This window comes from Phyllostomus discolor, chromosome 5, assembly GCF_004126475.2.
Source record: "Phyllostomus discolor isolate MPI-MPIP mPhyDis1 chromosome 5, mPhyDis1.pri.v3, whole genome shotgun sequence".
In the NCBI taxonomy this organism is placed as follows: Eukaryota; Metazoa; Chordata; class Mammalia; order Chiroptera; family Phyllostomidae; genus Phyllostomus; species Phyllostomus discolor.
In genome coordinates, this window is record NC_040907.2 from 87347805 (window position 1) to 87365642 (window position 17838).

The 17838-nt window shown below is 37.9% G+C and overlaps 1 protein-coding gene across 2 annotated transcripts in view; it reads left to right on the forward strand.

Moving 5' to 3' along the window:
- FARS2 (phenylalanyl-tRNA synthetase 2, mitochondrial) overlaps window positions 1–17838 on the forward strand; it is a 555715-nt gene that overhangs the window by 455353 nt on the left and 82524 nt on the right. The gene's annotated exons all lie outside the window — the stretch shown is intronic.

The following is a 17838-nucleotide window of genomic DNA, read 5'->3' on the forward strand; positions in this document are numbered from 1 at the left end:
CCTTCTGTAATCAGGTCTCAGTCAGCCCTCCATCCCATCATGCCCTTCCTCGGACACACATTTGGGCCTGTTCACCCCGGTGCAGGTGTCTGGGCAAGGAAGAAGAGATCTGTGTCAGCAAGGATGTAATTACAATAGCTTTATTTTAAAAGTGGGAATTGGCAGTAAAGAATTCTATGCTCCCTGCATTTGAGGAGAATTCAGCTGAACTTATACTAGTTGGACTTGTACCAGCTCTTTGGAAGTGAGGGGCAAATATAAGGAGCATGGGGACTTTCCAAGAAACGAAGCTGCTTCACTGTGATGCTGATACTGCTTGTTTCAGATAAACTCAAGCTTATGGGAAATGTAGAGTGAGTTCTCAAACAGGGTACCTTAATATACAGGTGCACACACGCATGTGTGCCAACTTGAGCTCTTGAGCTCTTGCGGAACATTTGCAGTATGGGATGGGTGTTACACAGACAGGTCCCCAACTTTTGATTTAACTTAGTGATTTTTTTTACTTTGTGATGGTATGAAAAAGATATGCATTTAGTAGAAACCAGCTAGCCTAAACAATGATGTTTTGTAGGTTAGATGTATTAAATGCAAATTCGACTTACAGAATTTCAATTTATAATCATTTACCTGGTCATACCCCACCAAACATCAAGAAGCATCCGGATATGGACATGGATATGTAGTGTATATACATTTCAGAAGACTAGACGGATAGTCAACAGGATGGTAACTGCTTATCTCTGGATGGTAGGATTATGGTACCCTTTAATATTTTTTGTTGTTAATTTTTATTTTTAAATCATTTATATGAATTAATCATGCAATTTTTAAGTCAACCAAGTACTAACAAAAATGGTGAAGTAAGGCTTAGCAATGTTTAGTGGTGCAGCAAAGATTTATGTATGTGTTATATTCCAATGCTGACTTGGAAACCATTTGTCCTGAGTATATGTCTTTTTTTTTCTTTTTTCTTTTTTTTTTTTTTTTTTGTCAGTTTAACAATGGCTATTTTCAGTCAGTGGACTGCTTTTCTGGGGAAAAAAAAGAAAAGGAAAAAGAAATAGCAAAGCAGATGTCACAAACCAGAGAAATTGCTGCATGTCGATAGATTCACACCATTTTTTGCATTAAACCTAACAAAGGTAACAGCCCAAACGTTCTCCATTTGTAGATATTCTCGTAAAGTTAACTTCCTGTTAAGGATATGTTTGATAGGAATATTAAGAGAAAAACCTGTTGGTCAGTTATTAAGTTCTAATTGACTGAACTGCCGGTTGGCCCGTGGATGATATGGAAACACACCAATGTGATAGACTAGACGTTGGGAAATCTTGTTTCCATTTTCCTCCTTCACTTACCCAGTACCTATAGACAAGGAGTGATGACTTGACAGTTGTATTTTATGGCATGTAAAGTATTTATGCCATTCAAATTTGTTTTCTCCTCACCAGTCTGTGAACGCCTAATTTCTTTCTGCCTAGGCTCAGATTCTTAAACAGGAGTTAGAGGGCACAGTATTTGCATTTTCATGTTGAAATGCCTATAGCCTAAATGAGATCAATATCATTAAGTTCTTCTGGGAGAAGTACTATTTTTGTCACTTTCCAGTATTATAAAATACTTCCTTATTTGGAACTGTGGCATTTTATACTCAAAGGGATTTTTAAAAGAGATTATCTGGTCTAGGTCTTCATTATAAACATGAAAAAATTGAGACAAAGTTGAAAAAGTCCAGTCAGAGGGAAATGCCCAAAGTCCCACGAAGTAGAGGCAGGGCTGAGGCCAGAGCCCAGGTCTCTTTGTACCACTTTTGATCTTCAGTGCTCTTTACATGAGGTTTCCCAGTTATGATGGGGGATTCCAGTTACTAGAAAACAATGTTTTCTGATGTGCATTTGTTAGGGGAAAAGACATTAAAAAACACAGTGCCTGGCACAACACAGGTAGTCAATAAAATACTTGGTGACAAAGATACTTGATATGACTGCATGTGTTCACTTATTAAGTAAATAAAAATGTAGCACATTTGCATACACATATAAGTTGGTAGGCAGGCAGGTAGGTTGGCAGGCAGATTAGGTACTGGGTAGTATGTAGCTGGTAATAGCATGTGTGCTCTCAGCACGAGAATTTAGTTAATGTGCATCCCAAGTCTATGTGTCTCTGTAAAGGAAGAAACTCGAGAGGAATGGCTGCCTGTGTTTTGATACCACTTCATTGTATTGTCTACAATAACCCTTTATTTGGTCATGAAATATGTTACCAGCCATTCCACATATACCAAATACAGTGTTAAAAGACTTGTTAAATTAGGATAATCATAGAGCAAGTGTAGTAAGAACATTATTGTCATTATATAATACATCTTTGTTTCATATTTGAATTTCCAAGTTTCTTGTATTTCATTTTAAAAGAGTAACTTATAAAGCATTAAACAAAGAGCTAATCTTCACTAAAATGGAGTGATAAGCTCCGATATAAATAAAATAAACCTGTACTAATTCACTACACCTTACAGAGGGTACATTGTTTTCATGTTTTCCTTTAGTTAACATATCCAGTGGGAAGTTAAATTTCATTTTTTTTCCAGTTCCCAGAATATGTCTTCTTAATCACCTCTTCTACATATTGAGCAACATCTTGGTCATTATTGTGGCATATGTTATGTTGAAAGTATGGCAAAAATCATTCTTTTTCTCTCACCCAAAGGAAATTTCACTTTTTTATTGAATGAAGGAGGCATTTCAAATATAAATCAAAATAAAGATAACTACTATTGAATTTGGTTGGGCTCATACAAAAATAATAAAGTAGCAGTAAAAACAACCTGACTCCAGGTTGGTACAGAAAAATTTAATATTACACAGTCCATTTAAGTGTGCAAGAAGATTTTCTTAATGGTACTTAAAGATGTCAGTTTCAGTTATCAAGGAAACTCACTTGAATGGAAAGAGCATTAGATGAATGAGGGGTTTCTGTGCTTGTCTATTATTGATGATTTAATTATTCTTTTCTCTCCTCCATTCTCCTATTAGGCTCTATGCCTTCAATTGGATTTTGCATTCATTAAATACAAATAATATCACACATATGAGACTGGATACATATTTAGAAATATGCATTTATGTAATCTTCCATTTTTAAATCATGAGACTAACAATATATTTTATTGCACATGTCTCTGGTGTCCTAATTTGAGATCTGCTTAAATTCTCAATAACATGCTGATAAAACCACTGCAGAGAGCAGAGCTAGCCATGAGGACATTTACAGTGTCACATTAAGGTAGTGTGTGTACCATGTGCCCCATAACTATATATTCAAACTATGATTGCAAATAGGATTTTATATAGAAAATTCTCAAAGCAGTTAAAAATTCTGTATGGAGCCATGTTTCTGATTGTGAAAGTCTCATTTTGTTTATTTATTAAATGCTCACAAACTTAGTAGAACTTAGTCTTTGCTTTTATCCTATATTAGCAAGGGAAAATGCTATAGTCGATCTTGAAAGTATGCCCCATCTTGCCTTGGTGAGAATGACTACATGATTTCTTCCCTTACTTTTGCATTGTCCCATGATATTTGCTGCTTCCTGAAGTCAATATAGACAGACTTGAGCCAACTTAAATGTTGTTTCAATATTTACCTAGTACAAAGAAAATTCCATTTGAGAAAACCACAGAGTATAGTCATTCCTGGAACAACCAAGAGATGGTTTTCAATGTTGGAAAGAATTATTTTGCACTGCTTTACTTTAAAAATGACTAAAATAGTTCTTTAAACATCTATTTCAAATTCAGAGACATGTGTGTGTTTAAAGTGTCCACACATCTAAGATTGTTTACCATTAGTTTTATGAACTGCTATTCTTTTAATTAAAAACATTTTAAATGCATAACCAAAAATGATTAATTTTTATGTAAATGTATGAATCAAAAATTCTTTATCAAACCATGTGTCTGGCTTTCTTTTTATGTGGTCATGACAGAAATTCTGAGATTCAAAGCAACCATAATTAAAAAGGACTGGTCTGTAGGTAGGTAATGTTTGTGTTAAGCTTTCTTTCATCTCCTCTCCTAGCTCCTTTTCATCAAATTCTTTCTTCCCATCTTACTTTGCCTTGCCCCTTCACATCATAATGTCCGTTAAGAACTTGGCAATGAGCCAACATAATAAAATGCTGTTAGCCAGACTTCTGAAGAAAGAACATTTATGTGGTCTGTTCCAAACATTTTGTAATAATTGAAGTGTAGCACAAAGACACAGGCAGCTATCAATCCTCAATCTTCAAGTCACCAGAGTGAAAGGAAGCCCTAGAGGTGCTGGGTAAATCACTGTTAATGACAGTGGCCTGGCCATGGGGCTTTGAGAAATTAACTTGGCTTCAGTGAGTAGAACAGAAAGGAGCGAGGAGCACCTAAGGGACTATTGCCAAAGCCCCGAGTCATTGTTTCTTCCTGCATGTGCTTGTATAATAGAGTGTGTTTACGCTTCTAACACTTCTAGTTTTGCCTTGCACTTATTTGAAATGTTTGTTTATATGTCTGTTTCATTCACTTGAATGTAAAATTCCTGAGGGCAGGAATTATATTCATGCCTGGCACCAAGGAGACATGTTGAATGAGTGAGTGAGTGAGTGAGTGAGTCAGTCAGTCAGTCAGTCAGTCTGTAAGGCAATTGTTAATCCAGATGGCAACAGTGAGAGTATGGATTCAGATGATGATGATGTTGAAAACTGCAAATACATGGATGGATGTGAAATACAGAGAGGGAGAACTAGAGGAGAAGTAAGAGGGGGATCAAGGAGTCCACGTCTTGAAGATGTTAAGCTGCACAGAAGGGAGGACTCTGGTAGCAGTGGTAGAAAAGGGGACTCAGAGAAGTTTCATGAGGGAAGTTGACAAATGTACTTTGAAACCAATTGAATGAAAGTTGAGAACTGTGTGTTTAATTTCTTTTTTCACTGTAACAGTCTCTAAAATGTGCCTCCATTTCTAGCCTCTGACATCTTCCCACCCATATTTCCTGGAGATATTTGTTTAGGTAAATTACTTTTAGCAGGAAAAAAAGTGTTATAGACTAGCAGATGTACATCTTTTAAAGAACAATTCCCTCAGTTCTTGAAGGCCACCATCCTTTGAAGACTCAGGAGGAAAGGGAGTGAGGGTTATAGAAAATCTGAGACTGATGTTTTGAGGAGAAGGCTTTTCCAGCCCAGTGGAAGTTCATTCTTTAGAGAGTAATGGCCAGCAAGGGTCAACTTGGTGCCTTCAGTGACACTAAGTTCACAACAGAGAAAACACACTTCTACTTACAAGCTATGTTATAAATTCTGTGCCCTAAGCCACTAGTGTAATTAACCTCTTAATTCCAGATAAATAATTTTTGAGGGATGCAGTTGACCTCATTGTACAGTCTCTTCAATAAATGTTTGGAAAACAGAATAGTCACATGCAAAAGGATGAAACTGGACCAACATCTTACATCATACACAAAAATTACCCATAACTCAAAATGGATTAAAGACTTGAACATAAGACTTGAAACCATAAAACTTCTAGAAGAAAACATAAGCAGTAAGTTCCTTGCCATTGGTCTTAGTGATGATTTTTTTAATCTGAGACCAAAAGCAATAAAAGCAAAAATAAATAAGACTACATCATACTGAAAAGATTATGCACAGCAAAGGAAGCCATCGACAATATGAAAAGACAGTCTACTGAATGGGATAAAATATTTGCAAATCATGTATCTTACAAGAGATTAATATCCAAAATATATAAAGAATTCATACAACTCAATAGCAAAAATAACCCAAGCAATTTGATTTTAAAAATGGACAGATGATCTGAGTAGACATTTTCCCAAAGAAGACATACAGACGACCAGCAGGCATATGAAAAGATGTTCAGCATCTTTAATCATCTAGGATATGCAGATCAAAACCATGAGATATCGCCTCACACCTGTAATAATGGCTGTTATCAAGAAGAAAAGAACGTGTTGGCAAGAATGTGGAAAAAGGGGGACCCTTGTGCACTGTTGGCGGGAATGTACAATTGGTGCAACAATTTTGGGAAACAATGGAGGTTTCTCAAAAAATTAAAAATGGTAACTACCTTAGGACCCAGAAATTCCACTTGGGGATATTTATCTGAAGAGAACCAAAACACTAACTTGAAAAGATATATTATGCTCCCCCATGTGCTTTGGAGCAATATTTATAGTAGCCAAGATATGGAAGCAACATAAGTGTACATTAATGGATGACTGGATAAAAAAATTGTGATAAGAACACATACACACAATGGAATATTATTTAGCCATATAAAAGAAGGAAATGTTGTCATTTGTGACAACATATATGGACCTAGAGGGTATTATGCTAAGTGAAATAAGTCTGACAGAGAAAGTCAAATACCATATGATCTCTCTTCTATGTGGATTCACAAGAGAAAACATTATGTAAATCAGCAAAACATGTACATAAACATATAAATATAACTTTAAAAAGTCATGAGGATGTAATGTACAGCATGGTGATTATAATTAATAATGCTGTAGTTTTGCATATTTGAAGGTTACTAAGAGAATAAATCTTAAAAGTTCCCATCACAAAAAGATTCTGTAACTATATATGGTGACTGTTAACTAGACTTACTGTGGTGATCATTTTGCAATATATATAAATATTGAATCATTGTGTTATATACCTGAAACTAATATAATGTTATTACTTTTAAAAGGGTTGGAAATGGAGAGGAAACTAATGCTGAGTTTATGTATCACAGTTGTGACAGTTTCTCAGTGATTTGTCATTGTAATGAATGAATCATTCACTGGTCATCTCCTGTCTGCTTCTGTGTTGAATGAAGCAGCTGTCTCTTTAGGGGAAACCTTCTATCATCTCCTGGCTTCTCGTGGGTGCTGTTCTTCCCAAAACTGCCATCTCTTTGGACTGACCCAAGGATACCCCCACAAGTCAGTTTTCTTCATGACAGTCTCCTACTGTGATATCTTTTTACTTAACTACTTAGAGCAATTTAGCTTCCTCTGTTTCAACTTTCCTATTCCTGAAGGGCTTACTTTTCATTATAAAAAAGAAAATTCATTATAGTGTTTTTGCAAACTAAAGAGTTGTTCTCCCTCTAAAGCTGACATGTGTCCTCTAACCCAATGTAAAATAGGTGATTTCAGATATGGATTAATAGCAATTTTTTCTTTCTGCTACATGTTGAAAAATCTGATTTCAACAAACTCTGGTGGCCACCATTTCAGTGTAGCTCCAAGGCTCTGTGAGTTCATTAGAAACCACTGTGTGGTGAGAGCACTTGCGTTCTGCTTAGACATCCCGTAAATGTAGGCAAAGTTGTATTTCAGTCCATGGCCTTGTGCCCTTCCAATGGGGGGGATGCAAAACCAGGAAAACAAGACATAACTCTGATAGTAAAAGTAACCAGGGGTTGTGCAAAGTCATCTGTTCCTCCGGCTTGTCCAGATATCACCCATTGTTGTTTATCCACAGGGTCAGATAGAAAAGGATGTCTGGCAGGTACCTCTGTCAACGATAGAGTGCACCTAATGTGGGCATGAGAAATGTCCAAATCTGTAAGAGGTTTTCTTTTAGGATTTTATTTATTTTAGACAGAGGAGAAGGGAGGGGGAGAGACATTGATTGATGAGAGAGAGTAACATCTATCTGTTGCCTCTTGAACGCACCCTGACTGAGGACCAAACCCACAACCCAGTCATGTGCCCTGACTGAATCAAACCAGAGACCTTTCACTTTGTGGGATGACACCCAACCAACTGAGCCACACCTGTCAGGGCCAAACCTGTAAGATTTTTTAGAAGTTTATCTGAGCCAAACTGACAACAGATGTCAGGAAGCAAAATATCAACAGATTGAGAAAATGCTCCAGAGAATGGCAGTTGTGCACCTTATTTTATACATTACAATCAAAGGAGAAGGTGTAAGGAGGGTTGCATGAAATTCATTGGTGGTAGACTAGGGAGGTGGAGAAAGCAAAGTGGGGAAATCTCTAGGATTGGATAAAGAGTAAAACAGAGAGATGCATAAGTTCTTCTACATTCGTGGGTGCAGGATAGTTAATAATTAACATTACAGCACAGGAAGGTGGTATGAGGGGAACAAGATAACAATCAGAGGTTCTGTGGTCTCCCTCTCTGGTGCAGTGGTTGTGCCCTGAGGGATCTGGAAAAGGGAATCAGTCTGACATTTCAAAGGTATGTTCTCTTAGATGCAAAAAGACGATTGTACTTGAACAACAATAAAAAAAGAGGGAAAAATTTTTTAAAAAGACAATAGCCAGGCTCAGTTAACTTAAAGATCAGCCTTAGTCAAGGGTCTAGAACATGACTACCCACCAATACCTGCTTTTTGTTAGGAATTTTTCTGTTCAGACCATCCTGTGTGGTTGCTTTCAGGCTCCGAGTTTGTGAGGCTGCCGTGCAGGCCTCCCCCGAGCCCAGCAGGTTTAGTGTGTGGCCTCTCTTGTGTCCACACGAGGGAAAGTGTTAGATGAAAATTATGATAAACTAGAATTTAAAAAGAAAAGCAATATGCTTTTTCCACACAGCTACTCTCTGGCTCACACACATGTGTCCTGTCATTCCTGCCTTCATTCACCATAGGCAGCTTATATGGAAGATGATCTATTTTCCTCTAGAAAATTTAGCAGTTACTCCTAGATCCACCACCTAATCCATAACTGTGGTTACTGTCTGTTGTACTTCCTTCTAATCTTGGTTCCATGCATTTTCTTTTGCAAAGTTGCATTTAAAATGTATATCATTTTTGTCACTTACAAAGTAATATTAATAGTGGCTCAAACAATCAATGAAAAAATTTTTTCTAATAGAAAAATGGGCAGTTCAATAGAAAACAGTTCACTAACCAGTAATTAAAGAAATGCAATTTAAAATAATGATTTCATTTTTCATCCACAGTTTAAAATGTAAAAACAACAATATCTCCTTTGATGAGAAAGTAGTGGTATAACTGCTCTCATCCAAGGCTGTTGTGAGTGTAAAAGCTCCAAGAGTCTAATGGTTGTGTAAATCAACTTAAAAGTGTCCATAGCCCTGATCCAGTAGTTCTACTTTTAAAAATATGTGCTAAGGGATTTATCTGAGAAGAGTTTAAAGACATATGCATTATTATTTATGAAAGTGAACATTTGGAAACAACTGAAATGATACCCATTGAGAAAAAAAATAAGCTTTATTCATCTGAATAATGAACTATTTTGCATATATTTATAACTCTTAAAAGAATTGCTATGGACATTGAAATAAAACAGGTCATAATAAAACAATAGCTTTAAAGAGTAAGGAGAAGAATACATGCTCTAATTCTAATTTTTAAAAAGACTTTATTTATTTATTTTTAGAGAGGGGAGGAAGGGAGAGAGAGAGAGAGAAACATCGATGTGTGGTTGCTGGGGGTCATGGCCTGCAACCCAGGCATGTGCCCTGACTGGGAATCGAACCTGTGACACTTTGGTTCACAGCACGAGCGCAATCCACTGAGCTACGCCAGCCAGGGCTTAATTCTAATTTTATAAACATTTACCTATGCTTCCATAAGGAAGAGTGGAATGAATACAGTGGTAACAATGGTTATCATAGGACTACAGTGATTTTTTACTTTCTTCTTATACTTTTTCCCTTACTTCCTAAATCATTGTCAATGAATATTTCACTTGTATACGTACGGGGCAGGGGAAGTTACATAAACCAGAAAAAGAAGAAAAGTTCACTCCGTTATAGCAGCTTACCAGGCATTTTAACAACGCAAGATGGGAAAATTCACAAGATATACAAGCCCTTTCTCCCCCACTCTGACTTTGGCTGGTCCACCTGCTAACAAACTGCTGACTGTTCTCAGGAGGCGAAAGAAGTAACTCGGGCTCTGACTCTGCCTTTATATTGAAATCTTTTCAGGTGGCTTACACCTGTCATTTTCTCCTCTCCTCTTCCTCCCCGGCTTCCTCCCTCCCTTCATTCATGCTGTTTCCTGAAGCTGGCTACATTTGGTCAGTGGTTGAAGTCATTCTTTTATTAATAATTTATGAAGCTATTCAAGTTTTCTAACAACACCCCAGAGTTTGCCCTAATAAACTAATGCAAATAGAAGTTGGAATGAAGGCTACTCAGTGCATACTCTGCCCTGGTCAGAATGTGGTTGCGGTTCCACTGAAAGGACACTCTGATGATCCCAGTTTAGGTGGCGTTTTTGCTCTTAGTGAGCTTTTAGTACCCAAATGCCCCCAAAGAGAAGAATGGGTCTGCAAATTATGGAGTATCACCTCAGTGGAATGTTACATGGCCATTAAAAATTACAAAGACTAAAATGTAACATCAAAAAGTGTTGTAAAAGAAAACAAAGCAAATTAATACCTGTATATGTTTACAACAATGTAAAAATATATACTTGTATTAGCAGAAGCATGGAAAAAGGAAAATAATTTGATGGCAAGTGATAGAAATATTTTTTGAACTCAGTAATAAATGAATATTGAGTACTCACATATGCTAGACACGGTGCTAAGCCCATTTACTTGTTTATATTTAAGATGTAGTTGTATAATAATTTAAATTCTAAAGAAATGTAAGGTAGGGGTGGTGGAATACACCTTCATGAGGTTACTATGGGAAGTGTGACTGTATCTAAAAGGCCCTTAATATATTGTGCCATCTTTTTATACACTAGACCCACATAAAATTTATTCTGCCAGACTCTGATATGTCTATTTAATCCTTAGTGACCCAGATTCAGCTTTTCTCCCCCTCCATTGCATGTTACTCTTTCACTCATGCACTTAACAGATACTCACCACCACTGTGTGCCAGGTCCTATTCAGGTGTGGGCAATACCCAGAGACTTCATTGGGCTTCCGGGCTATTGGGAAGGACAGACACTAAACAAGAAACAAGTACATTGGCAGTGTGATTTCAAGTAGTGATACCTGAAGTGAAGAATAAAGTATAGAGATAGAGAGTAAAGTGGAAAGCGATAGCTCATTTTAAGGAGAGTCAGGGAAAACCCCACTAAGAAACCAGGAAAGTGAAGGAGCAACCACAGGAAGTCTGGGGGAGATAGAGGGAACAGAGCATGCAAAGGCACTGAGGCAAGAACAAGTTCGGTAGGTTTGTGAGAGAAAATGAGTTCAGAGAAGTGGGCAGGGACCTGGAAATGCAGGGCTATGTGAGCCATAATAGAGGAACTATTCTAAGTATTATGACAAGTTTTAAGGAGTATGAGCAGGTTTCCTACTTCTCAGTAGAGAATGGACTGTCAGAGAGGAGGAGAAACAGGTTCAACAATCCAGATGAGAGGTGCCTGGGAGGGTAGGTGTGGATTCAGGATCTGCTGAAAGAAGAGCACATAGGGACTCGCTGATGTGGGTGGGGTATGAGGGAGACAAGGACAGGTCTTAGGTTTGGGACTGAATCACCAGGTGAATGGTGATGACTTTTCCTGGGAGAGGAAGGAATAGGTTTTATTATTTCTCAGTAAAAAACAAACAAACAAACAAAAAACCCTACATCTGACCTGAGTGTGCTAGGTCAGTCTGGAAGTTGTCCCTAATTTCCAGAATTCCATGTTTATATCTTCAGGGCAGGGAAAGGATTTCATAGGACAGTGGGGAGACCTTCAGCCTAGGAGCTAGGAAACTTGCTACAAAATAGCAGTGTGGTGCAGGGCACATTATTTCATCTCTTAGAGTTGCAGTTTCTTGAATATCTTCCTGGTTTGCCTTTCAGAGCTTTATAAAATATTTAAAGTTGAATACAGAAACGGTATGATGTCGTCATTGTTACCTGCACTTCTGTAGAGTGAATATTCCTGTTTAGAATCATTACCTGAAGCATACGTGAAAGGCTGGGCCATCAGAGGATCTCACCTGATGTGCTGGCTCTATTATTAAAACCCACTGATTCACTGGCCCCTCACCCAGCACTGGCCACACACCCATCACATGCCAGGGAAGCACTGTGCACTAGTACTAAAAACAAATGGCTTAACAAGAGCCCCTTCAAGAGTGAAACAAAGGCATACTCTGATGAATCCCTTAGTGTCCAGAGAATTAAATTTGCATGTCATTCTCTGAGAGTTCTTGCCAACTGAGGTGGTTGGTTTGTTTTTATTATTACTGCCCTCTTGTGTTACCACATGCTGTATTTCCGAGGGACATTTCCATCAGCCTTACCCTAGATTAAACCAGCCATTTAAATGAGAAGCCACAGCAAGAAGCTAACTTTTCCCCTCCAAGCACTGCCTAATAGTTCTAGTCAGTGAAATATTTTTTCTTTTGCCCTCTCAAGTACCATCTTGAAAAGTCGCAGTAGCTATCACCCAAAGGAGATATACATTGAATACAGAAGTAGAGTGGATTTTGAAAGGACAATTTAAACTAAACCATGAGATGTTTTCCTTGCTAACAGGAGCCTACTTCTATTACATCTGAAAGGACTCTATTAAGACAGGGTTCTTTGACTCCTAGTACTCAATTTAAACTTCTGAGGGCATTAAGATTGCCAGCCCACCAGCTAGAGAAAAATACGTAAGTCTTTTCCCATAGCAATTTAAAAAAATTCAGTGAAGCCAAACAACTTCCTTTTATAGTTTTCTTGAAGACACTCAGTCCTTCACCCACAACCCTATGGCATTTGTGAAGGCTCATGACAGTGAGGAGAAGCTCACCTCAAAAGACGTGATGTGCGTGGAAGCAGCTCGCCCAGAAGGCACTTCACAGCGAGGACGGAGGCAGATCCACCCGGAGTGCAGGCTGAAAGCAGACTCGAAGTGGGCCTGTTGTTTGAGGACAAAGCCAATCAATAGTTTCTTAATTTCTGCCATTTCAGGGAAAGATTTTTTTCTTCCTCTGTATAATTGCTTTTGCAAAAAAGATTCATTATTCATGAGCCAGGTACAGGAGCTGAGATTTCCCCCTTGGTTTCTTGTGCCCCTCTCCCTCTTGTGCCCAGACAGAAATATTGAACTGCTTTGGGTTAATAGAGCCAATGGCTGGCTTCAGAACTGTCCTGCCCAGCCCTTAAAACAAGCTCCAGTTGTAACAATGGAGGTAAACAGGCCTCTTGGCAGCATTGGGCAAGTCACTATTTTAACGGGGTAGCTAGCTTTAATCCAAACATAATGGACCTTGGTGACATTTCTGCTAGCCTCTCTGACTCTGCTGTACAGAGAATAGGAGAAACTTCATTTGGGGAGCAGTTTAAGCTAGACTCCCTGGACTGGAGAAGGCATTTTACATTCTACCTGTTGTGAGTAAAGTATCTGAGGTTTTGGCTGTTAAGGACTGGACATAAAAAAGGAGAATGCTCTCCCGCTTCCCTTCATATATTCTAAATATCTGGACCAACATACAACGTATGAATGTAAAATAACCACACACATATATCTCGCATGTTCACATGCATAATTACTTTAGATTAATATACATGTATTTTCATGTTAGCAACTATTAAATATTTTCTTGGGTACATTATAAAAATAATTTACCATTCTTCTGCCTAATGTTGGTTGGCAGTAAATAGATTAAACTTTTAAACATTAACATTAATTTTTTAAAACTTGACACAGATATAAAAGCCCATCTATTTGCAAGGGGAGAGGACATAGCTCATACCTCTCAGTATAGGTCCAGCACAAATAATACTCCTTCTTATTACAAAATCATAAGCATATAATTCTGTAACATTATAATATCACACTCAAGCATACTATATGGCATTTTAGGACTATAGTTCATGTCCAGGATCAGAGTGAGATCACACTCAAAGGCTGCCTAGAAGAGGCTCAGAGTAGGTCTTTTACTCCCCATTTGAAAGTCTTGACATCATTTTCTCATACTTTCAGGTGAAAAAAAAAATAACCCTCCTTAGCCTAACCAGAAGAATAGACTATAATTTTAAAAGAATATTATTTAGAACGAAGAACTTTAAAATACAGTTCCCATAATGCTACTTGTTAGACATTTAAGTCACTTTCTGACACCTCAAGATTCCCATATAACTGGTGAAAATGACACCTGGGCTGAATATACGGCACCTGGAAGCACACCTAAGGAAGACTGTGATGGATGAGGATGTTGATCTGTTTCTTCTGCATCACCAAGCATAGCGCCTGGGCCATGGTGAGTGCTCAGATGTCTGCAGAAGTCAGGCAGGCTTGATCTTGTTGGTGATAACTAGTCTATGTTTCCATGAATCTTTTATTGTTTAAGAACATATTTTTTAAAAGATTTTATTTCTTTTTAGAGAGAGGAAGGGAGGGAGAAAGAGAGGGAGAGAAACATCAATGTGTGGTTGCCTCTCGTGCACCCCCCTACTGGAGACCTGGGCCAGAACCCAGTATGTGCCCTGACTGGGTATCGAACCGGCAACCCTTTGGTTTGCAGTCCAGTGCTCAATCCACTGAGCCACACCAACCAGGCCTCCATGAACCTTTTATACTGTTTAAAATTCATCTCAACTTAAGCTTTTAATATAACTAACCATTGGTATATACTGTGGCAAGCGATGAAAACACTTTTGGCCTCTTTTCTTTTAGAAATTATTGGCTAAGCAATAACTCTGCACTACAACCTAAGCTAGGCACTGGGAAGTAATATTCAGAATTTACCTTGATACTGAAATTTTTGAAAACTTAGAAAAAGTAAAATATACATGTAGAAACTAATAGGCTTAAAAAATTAATGCTTAACATGTAGAAAGTTTCATCTATTTACTGCTAACCAACATTAGGCAGAAGGATGGTAAATTATTTTTATAATGGACCCAAGAAAATCTTTAATAGATGCTGACATTGTACAAGATATATGTACATTAATATATTATGCCTTGTGAACATGTGAGATATGATATGTGTGTGGTTATTTTACATTCATACCCTGTACATTGGTCTGGAAATAGAATATGTCATAAAGCCAAGTCAGTAGCACAATTACCAGGCCTGGTAATCTTCTAGCTCTTTATCCCACCCTCCCCTGCGTTTTCCACCAGAAATAAGAATCCTTATGTATTCTAATTAACACTGTATTTTCTGGACAGAAGCTTGACTTGAGGTGGTGAACACACAATACAGTGTATAGATGATGTGTTGTAAAATTGCACACCTGAAACCCGTATAATTTTGTTAACCAGTGTCACCCCAGTAAATTCAGTAAAATATACTATATTTTCTGGTCCCCATCCAGAATTTTGTTAGATCTTATATCAGAGAATTTGTATTTCATCTGTTTTACAAAATAAATATTAACAATAAAAATAAGTTATTGCACTCTTTGGACACTGTAACATTCTATTAGTCTGCTTTTATGTATATAGCAAATCCAGCCTGGCATTCATTTTTAATGTTCTCAGGATAAATGGTTTTCAGTTTAAACAGCCGCAGAGACATCTGTCAAACATTGCCAGCTGGAGCTGATGAAAAAGAAAAATGTGGCATCTGAAGAGCAAGATGATCTAAATATTTTATTTTCTTTTTGGAAAACCCTCACCAGATTTTTCTCCTTCGCCACTAATATTTGAGCAGGTGATGATTTATGAGGAATCCATCCTTTGCTTTTACGTAGAGAGTAAGAGATGGACGATTGCTTCCCAGCATGCGGCTGTTTAACAGGATATTAATGGGCAGGGTGACTAATCTGTTCACATTGTTCCTGCGGAAGTTTTGCAGTGCTTTGGGGAACCATTTATCCTTAGCAGTTGCAAGATGCCCTGTTTTCAAATAGACCTAGGTAAAAATCTAGTTATCTATTTCTTTGTAATAAACTGCCCCCAAAACTTTGTGATATAAAGCACTGGCTGTACTCATCATCTCTGTCTTTGTTCTGCGATGTTGAGGCCCTGTCTGGGAAGACACAAAGACTGGGAGTGGCTTGATGGTGGGGGTGGAGTGAGCCATCCTCACTCCCAAGTGTGCCAGTGGATGGCGGCGGTGACTTGAACTGATACAAAAGCCCATCTATTCTCAAGGGGAGAGGACATTGCCCACACCTCTCAAATAAAGGGTGCAGCACAAATAACACCCTTTTTATTATAAAATCTTTTATTAAAAATCATAAACATGTAATTCTGTAACATAACAATATCACACTCAAGCATACCATATGATTTTAGGTGAACTATTCAAATTAAAACTATAAATTATTCTACTCAATTATTATCCTACCACCTACACTCAAGCAGACATTACTCCTGACAGATCCTGTAGAATTGTCAAGGTCACATCAGAGGAAGAGCATATAGGGAGGAATGTGTCATTGCTGCCATGTTTGAGAAAAAGATTGTGCCACGCTCCATGTGGAGACTTCCACAGGCGATGGATGACTTGGGCTCTGGCCATAGCACATCTGAAAATGTATCTGTGGGAATACAACTACGCCTTGAGTTTTTCTTGCACACGCCAAGGTCAGGGCATGCTAGGCCTGGTATCTGAATGGTAGACCCAAGTGCTAAGTTAACAGTGGATAACCAATATGAGTATTTTTAAAAATTGAAGTTTAACCAAAAGAGCTACTGCTGCTCCAAACAATTTTATCATAACACCTTAGATCCAGGCTACCTTTTTTTCTTGAATAACGGTGATAATACTATGATTAGAATGCATGGGAAAAGTAGATTCCTTCATATAAAAACTGATTAAGATCTGACTCCATACTCTTTTAAACTAACATGTTTTTAAAATAGTTAAGTTCTCTGAAGAAATGTTTCTTTTTTATTTTCTTGATCTCTTTACCCATAATAAATACAGTCAGATCAGAGACTGATGTGACTGTTGGATGTGCAGCATGTGCCTTCAGTGAGGTGCACATAGATGTTACTTTCTTGTGTCAATTCTGGTCTTTGCTCTGGAGCAATTTCTTCTTTTTGTTCTCTCAGAGTTAAAGTAAAAACATTGTGCTTACCCAGAAGCTATGTGCCCATGGAGTTTTCTCTGGCATTTGTCCTGGGCCTGAGCTCCGATCCCAAAATGATAAAAAATTTCTAGATCCCAAAGTACTCTAAGAACTGAGCTGAGAATTGATCTTGCTCAATGGGAAGTTAAACAAACAGCATAATCGTTTGTGGCAGTGGCTCCGCCAGCCGGTCCCTGGGCCTGTGAGCAGTGGCCACCTCATCCTCCCAGGAAATGTGCATTCACCACAGGTCTATTTCTCATTCACTGGAGCTGTTAAGTGATGATGATGTCTGAAGTCTAGAGGAAGAAAAGCTACCATTTATTGAACACTTCCTATGTGCTGTGCACTGAGTCATAACTACATTATTTTATTTGTCTTCACAGCAATTCTTGGAGGTGGCTTTTATTATCCCAGTGTTACAGATGGGAAAATTGAAATTCTGGGAGAATGAGTAACTTGCGGAAGGTCGGTCATACGATGTGTAACTAATGGAGCTAGCCTCTCGGACTACTTTGAGCAGTTTAGAGAGATTAAATTAGAAGTAGTTCTTCGCTTCTTGGAAAAGTAAACCTAATGGGAAACTCAGAAGCCATAAAGGAAAAGAGTGATGAATTTATCCACATAAAAATTTAAGGCTTCGGCTCAACAAAATGACCAAAATATTGAATCTAGGACATTTAACAAATTAGGGGAGTGGGGAGGAAGAATTTACATGCCATTATAAAAGACCAATTTTCTTTATGTAACAGAACTTTTATTAATCAGTGAGAAATAACAGCTGCTAGTAAACATAGGAAAGGGTGCTCAGTGCTCTCATGATTAGAGGAATACAAATTAGTAACTACGAGTTATCTTTTTCAGCTGTTGGACTGGCAAAGGTTTT